This window comes from Lactuca serriola, chromosome 8 (genome assembly GCF_051521515.1).
Source record: "Lactuca serriola cultivar US96UC23 chromosome 8, Lser_US96UC23_V15, whole genome shotgun sequence".
NCBI classification, from domain to species: Eukaryota; Viridiplantae; Streptophyta; class Magnoliopsida; order Asterales; family Asteraceae; genus Lactuca; species Lactuca serriola.
This window is the reverse complement of record NC_136415.1, coordinates 110,486,513-110,497,678: the sequence shown is the minus strand read 5'-3', so window position 1 is coordinate 110,497,678 and position 11,166 is coordinate 110,486,513.

Here is an 11,166-nt window from a genome sequence, read left to right as displayed (position 1 = left end):
TGATATTAACTCTTATGCTTAGATAGTTAGTAATCAATATAGTATTATAGGTTATTGCGTGTTGGTTGAGCCGTTTGCAAACCAACATACTTAGTTATTTTGAGAATAGTCAGGTGTGTTATCTCAATATACTATGTGTTACATCGTATATCCTTGTATGATAAGATATAAGGACTACTGGAGTAGAGTTATATGTGTAGACTAGTATAGTCTCTTGTAGGATTTGATCATTGTTTATATGATGAGTTGACGTGTAACACTAAAAAATCACAATAATTTAAAATATTCAAAAATCAACCATTCATCATCATTGTTTACAAAAAATAGTCATTGTTTCAAAAGTGTTATTCCAAATTAGAGTTTTTCCCTAAGATCCGGTGACAAAACAGGAAATTGTGTACGATCACGCATTCGCCTTCCCTCAATCTTCGGAAGTACATGAAACCATAAACTAAAATTGTAAGTCAAAGCTTAGTGAGTTCCTAAAAGTACCGCCACACAAACATATATTCAACTAGATAACGGGTCTACAACCTCCTGGTTGAATTACCTCTGGCCCACAACCTTTCGGTTAGAATGCCCTAGCCCACAACCTTACGGTTGGAATGCCTAATACACAATGGGTCCACAACCTCCTGGTTGGATTACCCCAGGCCCACTAACATCCGGTTGGAATGCCATGGCCCACAACCTTTCAGTTGGAATACCCTAGTCTATTGACTTACAACACAAAGTAGTAGTCTCAACCCCACCATACCATGTCGACATGTACATAACAAATAACATATATCCATCAACAGATAATCATATAACCAGTTAACAGACTAGCAGGCAGATATGCAAATTATTCTACATAGCAACATCCAATATACCAGGATACATAACCAAAGGGGCCGACATTGGTTCCTTCGATCCACAAGAACAGTGAGGAAACTCACCTCACAGTCTGACAAATAGCTAAACATTACACCGCTCCAAATACTGGACTACAGGTCACATATCCAACAAATAGAGACCAAGGCTTAACTATAGCTCAAAATACCTAAAATACCCTTAAGTCAAACTGCGTTAACCCTGGTCAAAGTCAAAGTCAACGGGTCAAGGAGTCATTTTGGTCCACTTAGTCGAGTATGCAGGGCGTACTCAACTCATACCTTGGGCGTACTCGAGCTTTGACTGGAGTCGGGAGGTTGACCACGTATGCATGACGCGTGATGAGGTACGCATGACATAAACTCAGAACCTCCTTTCCTCAATAAGAGCATAACGCATTAAGCTCTAACGTCCAAATTTCAGATCCAAGGCCAAAATACCACTAAGAGTCATAAAGTTTCAAACTTTATGACTTTGCATGTCCATTAAGTGCTTAATATGAAAAATCCCAACTTCTTAACACCTTAAGTTCTTCTAGAGCATGCATGGAGAAAAACTAAGCATCAACATCACATTTTTATGACTCGAGACCCCACATAAGGTTTGAAAGGACGACTTGTTTGGTTAAGAGCATGCAGTGCTTAAGAATCATCATATTTGGGACCAAAAATTCCCTAAATGAAGACATGGATTGATCTACAAGAAAGGATGATCAAGTTATGAGCTTTTTACCTCCTAGAGGTTGCTAGCAAGGAGATAATCTCATATCCAAGTTGCTTCCTAGCTCCAAGTTATTCTCTCCGCCTTCTTCTTCTTCAAGAATACCACAAAACACAAAGATACGCTTAAGATGCACTCTTCTCACTTAGGGTTAGCTATAGGGTTGTTTTCTCAGATGGAGGCTGATGAGGGAATGAGAAATGAGGGGATACTGATGCTTATATATGGACCAAACCCTAAAAATTAGGGTTTCAGGATTTACCACATACGTCTTGCGTACGCGATGTACGCCCGACGTACTAGGGTCTACCGTAGTATACCTAGTGTACACAACGTACGCTCAATGTACTAATCTCTTAGCTAAAATTACCAAAATGCCACTATGGGCCATTTTTAAAATCTTTCTCAAGACTATGGGTCAAAATGCAATGTTCCTTCATGCATAAGGTTAAAATTGAAATACCTCAGGTTGACAACGAAACGATGATACACCATGAGTCTAAATACACACGTTATTGGTAGAATGGAGAAAGGTCGTGAACCATTGTTTGTATGTATGTATATGTATTGCGATATATGATATTTTGGTAAATAACTAAGCTTCATGCTTACGGATGTTGGTGAAGTGTTTTTCAAGTAGTTCCTATGATCAAGGGATAGCTCCAACGCGACTGTACTTACAAAGATAATTATGTCTTCAGATTTTTACTAAAAACTCTTCATCATGCTTTACTAATATTTTATAAATGGATGTATGACTATGATCTTTAATTAATGAAAAGGGTATTAAGTTGTTTTACTTATGTTATATAAATAAAAAAAAATTGGGTTGAAAAACAGGATGTTACAAGTTGGTATTAGATCCCTAGTTTAAAAGATTCAGGTGAACATTCATGTGACTCCAAACTCAAACTAAGATCTGAAATTTTTTATAAACACTTTATTTGAATGAATTTTATAGTAGCCAATCCCTTGAATATTTCCTTAAGTCTTCAGAAAGCATGCACCAAAAGTATGGTGCCTCTAATGGCTCACACCCAAAACCATAGAAACTCTAGAATATAGAAGAGAGAGGAGAGATGATAAAAAATTCCGTTCTGTATCTTGTGTAAGGTAGAAGCCACAAATTTGGGGAACCAAGGGGGCCTATTTATAATTTAGGTAACTTGCAAAGAAATCCATATTTGAATAATTAAATAATAGATTTAATTCCTAATTCAAATCATTTCCTTATCTACTGTCAGGAGGCTTCTGGAAACCCTATACACTCCTCCGCAATCGTCCATAGAGACATGAGGGTTCTATAATTGCTTCTTTTGTTCAACTATTGAAACTTTTGGTCAATATACTTTTGGTCACCTATAGTGTGGGGTATAACACTATGAATTTGTTAACTTGTTTTTGTTATCTATGCAGATCCAATATGGTGACGACTCGAGCTGGATGATCGGGTTTAGGTTTGGGCAACAGTAAACCAATTGATGTGGATATTTATATCATTGTCACATCTGAGGTGTTAGGAGTCATTTTGGATGAGTTGCCTCATATGTTTGAGACAAAAAAGGACCAGCTCAATGCTATGTTTGATAAGTGTTATGCACCAGTTCAAACTACTACTAGAGGTGGTCAACTGAGGACTAGAGAAATTATCTTCCGTGATTTCAGGGCTTATGGGAATCCTGATTTTATGGGGAAAATAAGTCTATCTCCAGTATACGATCGATCGTTGATGTAGAGAGCGCTTTCCTGACGATTTTTTGCTCGGATAGGGCAAAGGCCATGTTCGCTGCATGTCTTTTACATAAAGGAGCTACATATTGGTGGGTCGAGGTTATTTAGGCACTCAGACCAGAAGCTATTAAGTCTACAACTTGTGAGGATTTCGTAACCAGATTCAAGACAAAGTTTGTGCTTGCAATTGAGGTTCAATAAATGGCTTAAGAGTTCCTAGCTCTTGAAAAAACTATAGAGACAGTAATTGAGATCACCATCATATTCAGGGAGAGGGCATTATTTTTCCTTAAGTATGCAGCTGATAATGAGATGAAGATGACAACATATTTTGATACGTTGAGGTCAAACGTCCGTGATTTTGCCAGTTTCGCTCACGCAAGACACTTGAACAAATGATTGAAGTGGCCCAAAAACGGGAATTTGAGTTGGAGCTCCAAAAGAAGAGGAAGCAAATTCATATTCATAACACAATTTTTTTTCAGCCAAGATGAGGCTGTTGATTTGTGTTCTAGACGACAGAAGGGTCCTAGGTATAACAAGTGTGGGAAATCGCACGAAGGAGCTTATAGTGCTTCTGGATGCTACAAGTATGGAAAAAAGGGACATTTCGGTCATTATTGTAAGCAGGGGATGCGTGTCTGCTTCAACTGCAGCCAGGTGGGCCATTTCAAGGCCAAGTGTCCTCTTTTGGCAACAATAGGTGCGGTGTAGGCTCCAACACCTGCGACGTTGTGGATCACCGAAGGGCGTCAGGTCCAAGTTGAGTCTTCAAAGGCCAAGAACTGAGTCTAAGTGACAAATGTTGTTACCGGTGTGTATCTACTTATCCTTTTATGTTGATTATTCATTATCGTATGCTTATTTATATGTATGCAATTAGATCCATTCCTAGTTAATTTTATACCTGTATGTGTATTGTATTGTTTGAGTCTAGGGGGAGTCATTCATTTGTATCACTGTCATTTACTAGGAGCTTTGGTATTGCTCGTTGTAACGCCTGTAATTTCGGGCTAAATGTTTATGGTATAATAATAATAATTATTATACATTTAATCGAATAAATAAAATCCTTGAATAGGGTGATTTTTCTTCTTATGTGTTTCGAGATAGGAATTAATTATCGAATACACATTAAGTGGTCAAATATTAGGAGTAATTAATATTTGTAACAAAAATTATATATAGAATTTATCGTATGAGGAAGTTAGAATTTTTCTAAGTTTCACGTTCAAACCGATAGGACTAGATGAGCCATAAAAGTGAACCGGATATAGGTTGCTTTTTAACCCAAGTGGTTTAAATGAAAGTTGAAGTGCTCGTCAATAGGAACTCATCGATATAAAGAACACCAAAATTTGATTTCGTATGAGGAAGTTAAGATTTTTTTCAAAGTTTCAAGTGCGACACAATACATCAATGTGCGATACAAAATCGAAATAAAAAAGCGGTTGATTGTTAGCCAGAACAATCTAAATTAAAGTTGAAGCACTCCTGAATACGAGACCGATGATATAAATAACGTCAAAAACGGAGATCATATGGAGAAGTTATGATTTTCGCAGCGTTATTTACAGTTCAAGCCTTCTCAGACAGTAAAACGGAAAATAAAGTGAAAACTAGACTACAGAGTCGAAATCAAAGTTGTATTACTCGTTGATAGCTATATGTGGATTTAAAAACCATCAAAAATGGAGTGCATATGCGAAAGTTATGAGTTTTAGAAAATAATAAAATTTAGACCACCGTGGTGTAACGCCCGTAGATCAGGGCTAGTCAATTTAGAGACGTTAAGCATCAAAATGACTTTTTGATGGAAGATTATTTAGAATGATTAATCTTAACCAAGTTGTAGTATATTTCACAAGGTTTCCGTGCATATAAAGAACGCCAAAATCCGAGTTATAACGAAGAAGTTATGACCTGTCGAAGTTTCGCGACAGAACCGACACGACCCAGCGCGACCCAGCGCGACGTAGATAGTGAATTTAAGGTAGATAGATATCTATCCTTAGTGATATAAATGAGAATTGAATATCTCATCGATAGTAGTGCAACGACGGAAAGACGGACGGAATCGGAGTTCAGATGAAGGAGTTATGAATTTCGAACGGAGTTTTCCTGTCCCGGCCTACTAAAGATAATATATAAGTAATATACTTATAATATATTAAAAATAAAGTCAAAATTAGCCAGTGGAGTCTAAACGAGAGTTGTAGAGCATAATCTCACCTTCGCGGCGATATAAAGAACGTCGAAAACGGAGTTCGTATGCGAAAGTTATGAATTTCTGAAGTTCGGGGCGCGAAACCCCAAAACTGTTAGAGCCCACGACATGGAACAAGGTTGCCACGACGTGGCAAGTGTCCTGACACCTCCGGGAGGCCCCCAGATGCAACTTGGGATGACGCATGCAGTGACGACCAAGCCCACGACGTGGAACAAGGTTGCCACGACGTGGCAAGGGCCAAATTTTCCCTATAAATAGATTTGAAGGGCCAGCCGTTTAGGGTTGCTATTTTCTCTCTTCTCTCTCCCGTTTTGCATCGATTTGCGTGCCAGAAATACCCCGAAGCCCCGGTATTATTCTCTAGCCCCGAGGCAAGTCCCGAGATCCCGAAGATCCCGAGAAGTGCGGTTCCCGAGATGAAGCTCTGCCCGCGAGAAGTTCGATTTTTGAAGAAATCTTCCAGATCTGCTGAGGATTACTACTTCTGTAAGTCGTAGTGCTGTCCGATCATCTTCTGATCAAGTGAGTGTATACTACCTTTCATAAACACGATTATAATACAAGTATTGTTTGAATGTATTAAGTATATGTTTGGTGTGAGTGTATAGTCACTTTCGTCTTACACATAGATATGAAGTATTTTATAAAATACGTGCTATGTGTATATATATAGTTGTTTATATATGTGAGTGTGTGGTCACTTTCTTCTAACACATAAATATTAAGTATTTGTTATGAAATACGTGCTATGTGTTTATATATTGTTGTTAATTTGAGATGTTGGTGGAATACATGAACTATATAGGTTTTAATGAGTTAAACTGTATATTTATTTTGTAACTACAAATATGTTGGGTAGGACATGGGTAGATGAGATCCGTGAGTATGGATCAGGTAGTTTTAGATCCGTGAGTATGGATCAGGGGAAAAAGTTAGTTTTAGATCCGTGAGTATGGATCAGGGGAAAAGGTTAGTTTTAGATCTGTGAGTATGGACCAGGTAGTTTTAGATCCATGAGTATGGATCAGGGGAAAAGATTAGTTTTAGATCCGTGAGTATGGATCAGGTAGTTTTAGATCCGTGAGTATGGATCAGGGGAAAAGGTTAGTTTTAGATCCGTGAGTATGGATCAGGTTAAAAGGTTAGTTTTAGATCCGGGAGTATGGATCAGACCAATAGGTAAACTTGTTATTAATCCGGGAGTATGGATTAAGACATAGTTAATTGTCCCTAGTCCGGGAGTATGGATTGGGCACAGTTTTAGATCCGGGAGTATGGATCAGACCAATAGGTAAACTTGTTATTAATCCGGGAGTATGGATTAAGACATAGTTAATTGTCCCTAGTCCGGGAGTATGGATTGGGCACAGTTTTAGATCCGGGAGTATGGATCAGACCAATAGGTAAACTTGTTATTAATCCGGGAGTATGGATTAAGACATAGTTAATTGTCCCTAGTCCGGGAGTATGGATTGGGTACAGTTTTAGATCCGGGAGTATGGATCAGACCAATAGGTAAACTTGTTATTAATCCGGGAGTATGGATTAAGACATAGTTAATTGTCCCTAGTCCGGGAGTATGGATTGGGCACAGTTTTAGATCCGGGAGTATGGATCAGACCAATAGGTAAACTTGTTATTAATCCGGGAGTATGGATTAAGACATAGTTAATTGTCCCTAGTCCGAGAGTATGGATTGGGCACAGTTGTAGATCCGGGAGTATGGATCCGACCAAGAGATTAGTTTAGATCCGGGAGTATGGATTAGACCAAGAGGTTAGTTTTAGGTCCGAGAGTATGGATCAGGTGGAGAGATTAGTTTAGATCCGTGAGTAGGGATCAGATAAAGAGGAAAAGTTTAGATACGGGAGTTTAGATCGTGTCGTTGTGAGGATCGATGGGGTGGGATAAGAGTTGCTTTTATATGGTGAAATTATATAATTTTGGATGTTATATATATATATATATATATATATATATATATATATATATATATATATATATATATATACTTATATGATATAACATTGTGGGATGAAAACCCTATATGCTCACCAGGCTCCCAAGCCTGACCCACTCAGTTTTCTTTGTATCACAGGTATTAAATACGAAGACATATTTCACAGAGAGATTTAAAGGAGATATAAATCAATTGTGTAATTAAATGTAAGTTCTGCTTAGGCTTATATGTCTGTATCGGAACATAACATCCCGAGGTTTTATTATTGAATAAAAATACATTCATTTTGAGAAATGATTTGATAAGTTATTATCATATCTTGTTTTGGGAACAAATTCCGCAACCGTATCTTTAAAAGATTACTCTGATTTTATAAAACAAAGCATAAGTAAAATCGGTCTTTTCTGGCCGTGAAAATGGGGATGTCACTGTTGGTATCAGAGCATTAGTTTAAGCGAACTAGGAATTTGTAGGAAATTTCTAGACTTAAACTTAGAATGCTAAGTAATGATTGTGAGGAGTGTGTCTAAAATATGTTAGGCAGTACACCTAAATTGACACAAGCACTAGTTTATTTTAGGAGTGATGCCTAAAATGCTTTTATGTGCTAAATGTTTTGTGTGATAGCTATATTGATGCTATTATTTGTTCGGATCTATGGTCTGTTGCCGACCGGATCTGGAAACCTTATGTGTTTAGGATTCTAAGCGTACGACTACGAAATTAGAACTAGCATGTAAACGTTTCGGGGTGATAAGGAGATTTATACGTTTATCGTAATTAAAGCTTTCTTATCTTAAAATTCTCGCTTGGTACACCGAATGTCTGCTTGGATGTACAAGAGGTCATGGTGAAGACTCGTAGATAAATTGAGTAAATGGAGGAAATGAAGAAGGCTTATGATAGTGGATGACACCTATCAGAAGATATCGTAAGAGTGGTATCTTGCCTTTAGAGTATGTCTTATGAAATAACAGTACGTTTAGAGGAGTACGGTACGTCTGAAGTACACTTTCGATTGGCAGGATGATGGAACAATTGATGAAATTCTTGAAGTTGTTTTATCATCTGGTATTTCCATCACCAATCGAGTTGAAGTAGAGTTGATGATTGAAGATTGAGCAATGAAGAAGTCCTAGTAGAGTCTAGGGAAATTGTTTATGATTATTTGGACACATTCGTACGTGTTAAATTGTTTTTTGATTTTCTTGTTTGGTGACTTGGTCGACTGCGGGACAATACTTGGGACGAGTATGAGTAGGTGTGAAAGGTAGTAGATGCATATACTACCGGAAGCACAGGACTCACACTTGGATCAGGGAAAGTCACAAGGTTACCAAGAAGCTAGTAATTGATTCCGTTTTGTTCAAGTGTGTCATTACCCTTGTTTCGGTAGTGACTAGTATGATGGTTGTTATTCCGACCCTAGTGGTCATATCAAAAATTGAGTCCGACTATGAGGAGTTTGTTACGTGGTTCATGGAACCAAGTTAGATGTAACATCTGACCTAAGTCAAAATATTGAAATCAATGCAATCGATAGCATCACGCTCGTTGTTAAGGAAGCTTGTAGCTAGAAATGCGACATGTAAAAATGTGATTATATCACGTTAGAATATGAAAGAAATTTGACTCTAAAAGACTTGAGTCTAAGCGTTGCATCATACGATGAGAGGTCATTAGAACACGACCCATCAGTTTGTTACAATGGATAAAGGAATGTATTTATCCTAAGAAGAAGAAGGGGTTCACAATAAGGACTTATTTTGTAACTCGAAGGTTATGATTGAAAGTCCAAGATAGTACGAAGAGCAGATGCAGGATTGAGCATCAAGGTTATTACTTAGGATGGAGAGATAACGTATGGAGTCATTATATGAATCATGTTTCGTTGATGATTCCGGGACGTAATCATCCTAAGGGGGAGATAATTGTAACGCCCGTAGATCAGGGCTAGTCAATTTAGAGACGTTAAGCATCAAAATGACTTTTTGATGCAAGATTATTTAGAAGGATTAATCTTAACCAAGTTTTAGTATATGTCACAAGGTTTCCGTGCATATAAAGAACGCCAAAATCCGAGTTATAACGAAGAAGTTATGACCTGTCGAAGTTTCGCGACAGAACCGACACGACCCAGCGCGACCCAGCGCGACGTAGATAGTGAATTTAAGGTAGATAGATATCTATCCTTAGTGATATAAATGAGAATTGAAGATCTCATCGATAGTAGTGCAACGACGGAAAGACGGACGGAATCGGAGTTCAGATGAAGGAGTTATGAATTTCGAACGGAGTTTTCCTGTCCCGGCCTACTAAAGATAATATATAAGTAATATACTTATAATATATTAAAAATAAAGTCAAAATTAGCCAGTGGAGTCTAAACGAGAGTTGTAGAGCATAATCTCACCTTCGCGGCGATATAAAGAACGTCGAAAACGGAGTTCGTATGCGAAAGTTATGAATTTCTGAAGTTCGGGGCGCGAAACCCCAAAACTGTCAGAGCCCACGACGTGGAACAAGGTTGCCACGACGTGGCAAGTGTCCTGACACCTCCGGGAGGCCCCCAGATGCAACTTGGGATGACGCATGCAGTGACGACCAAGCCCACGACGTGGAACAAGGTTGCCACGACGTGGAACAAGGTTGCCACGACGTGGCAAGGGCCAAATTTGCCCTATAAATAGATTTGAAGGGCCAGCCGTTTAGGGTTGCTATTTTCTCTCTTCTCTCTCCCGTTTTGCATCGATTTGCGTGCCAGAGATACCCCGAAGCCCCGGTATTATTCTCTAGCCCCGAGGCAAGTCCCGAGATCCCGAAGATCCCGAGAAGTGCGGTTCCCGAGATGAAGCTCTGCCCGCGAGAAGTTCGATTTTTGAAGAAATCTTCCAGATCTGCTGAGGATTACTACTTCTGTAAGTCGTAGTGCTGTCCGATCATCTTCTGATCAAGTGAGTGTATACTACCTTTCATAAACACGATTATAATACAAGTATTGTTTGAATGTATTAAGTATATGTTTGGTGTGAGTGTATAGTCACTTTCGCCTTACACATAGATATGAAGTATTTTATAAAATATGTGCTATGTGTATATATATAGTTGTTTATATATGTGAGTGTGTGGTCACTTTCTTCTAACACATAAATATTAAGTATTTGTTATGAAATACGTGCTATGTGTTTATATATTGTTGTTAATTTGAGATGTTGGTGGAATACATGAACTATATAGGTTTTAATGAGTTAAACTGTATATTTATTTTGTAACTACAAATATGTTGGGTAGGACATGGGTAGATGAGATCCGTGAGTATGGATCAGGTAGTTTTAGATCCGTGAGTATGGATCAGGGGAAAAAGTTAGTTTTAGATCCGTGAGTATGGATCAGGGGAAAAGATTAGTTTTAGATCTGTGAGTATGGACCAGGTAGTTTTAGATCTGTGAGTATGGATCAGGGGAAAAGGTTAGTTTTAGATCCGTGAGTATGGATCAGGTAGTTTTAGATCCGTGAGTATGGATCAGGGGAAAAGGTTAGTTTTAGATCCGTGAGTATGGATCAGGTTAAAAGGTTAGTTTTAGATCCGGGAGTATGGATCAGACCAATAGGTAAACTTGTTATTAATCTGAGAGTATGGATTAAGACATAG